The 1,595-nt window shown below is 38.2% G+C and overlaps 1 non-coding gene across 1 annotated transcript; it reads left to right on the top strand.

Moving 5' to 3' along the window:
- The first annotated feature begins 260 nt into the window (after nt 1-260).
- On the top strand, nt 261-342 carry LOC123056308 (small nucleolar RNA R16). The gene has a single exon (XR_006426732.1). It is a non-coding gene; the product is annotated as a small nucleolar RNA R16 (small nucleolar RNA).
- Nucleotides 343-1,595: the final 1,253 nt, after the last annotated feature.

Raw genomic sequence — 1,595 nt, 5'->3', positions numbered from 1 at the left:
TAATGATCATGCCCAAGATATGACAGAGGCCATGGGGACCACGGAGGCCTTGAACGACCTCACTCGGTGCATCAAATGTTAGATAGATGTGCCCTCCTTACTCCAGACTAAGTAAATATATTCAGTCATCAAATTTTGATTCTTTGGCTCGTCATGCTGTTGTGGACTAATAGTCTTTGCTTATGATCTAATGCCTGACATTAACGTGCTCCATGTTTTTTTTCTCGTTGCATGTTTTATCAATCTTATGTGAAGCTTAGGGTGACAAATGATGTGAAATATCATGTTGGACGTTGAATCTTTAATATGTTTACAAAACTCCGCTTGTTATCTCATGCTAACCTTACTCACGTTCTTTTAACTACAGTTAGACTCGTTTTGGTAGGTCTCATGTTGGACTATGTTGATCTCAAATCCGCTCAAATCTATAAGCGTGGCTTCTTTAAGTATATTGTTAATGGGGCATGCCATTTTAAATGGGATACAGTAAAATGTGAAGAGACTCAAATGTTGATTCTCCTAACCTAATTAACGTACTAAAATTCTGGACTTTGACATTAGACACATATGGCAAGATAAAATGATAATGTTATATGCAACAAGCAAATATATAGTTTACCTTTTTGGATTACCTTGCAAAGTAGAACAATACTTTAATACATACGATATGAAAATGAATAACCAATTGTTTCTTGTGTAACTTCAGAATATCGTGATTGCATTTTCTCAATAACCATACGAGGATAAAAAAAAATTGGTTCAACTTTGATGTAGTTCCGTAGCGTAGCACGCATCTTACTAGTAAAATATAATGGCAACTAGGCACAATTAGAAACGGCAAGCATGGCAAACCACCTTAACAATTGCGTGTAGACAATGTGACATATAGTATAAAAAACATGGCAACTAGATATTGTTAAAACTGGCAAGCACGCGAACCAACCTGTGATTGGATGGTTATTAGGAGCACAATGCTATCCCCCGCCCACCAGGGTTTAAGTTCTGGTGCTCACATTTTCCTGGATTTATTTCAGAATTACCGGCGATGCACGTTCAGTGGGAGGAGATGTTTCCGTCGACTACAAGATGCCTATGGTGACTTTGTAAATCTCAAGATGATATGTCGGCTCAGTCTTTCGGAGATGCTTATAAGAGTAGAGTGGGTGCGCGTTCATAGGGGTGAGTTTGTGTGAGTATATATGAGCGCTTACGTTTGTACTATGTTCAAAAAAGAAAACCGGCAAGCACAATAAAGCATCCTTACAATTACACGTAGACCACACCACAAGCGTATGAATATGACAACTCGGTACAATTAAAAATGGTAAGCCGATAATTACAATTTTTTTAGGCAACGGTAATTGCTGTCATGAGTGGTGACACCAACCTTTGATGATAGCCGCAAAGTTCCAGATGTTAGCCAAAAAAATTGCCAGCGTCTATTCTTGATTTATTTTTTGCTTTTTTTAGGGGTGATTAATTTTTTGCTGCTTTGGTTCACGCACCATGCTACCAACTCGGGCCAGTAAAAGCCCATCAAGCCATGAGGCCAGTTTTTTTTTCAAAAGTACGTCAATGACGTACATAGTTTTTAT

Source organism: Triticum aestivum, chromosome 2D (assembly GCF_018294505.1).
Source record: "Triticum aestivum cultivar Chinese Spring chromosome 2D, IWGSC CS RefSeq v2.1, whole genome shotgun sequence".
Classification (NCBI taxonomy): Eukaryota; Viridiplantae; Streptophyta; class Magnoliopsida; order Poales; family Poaceae; genus Triticum; species Triticum aestivum.
Note: the sequence above shows the minus strand (reverse complement) of the source record. Positions and strands in the feature narration are given on the sequence as shown.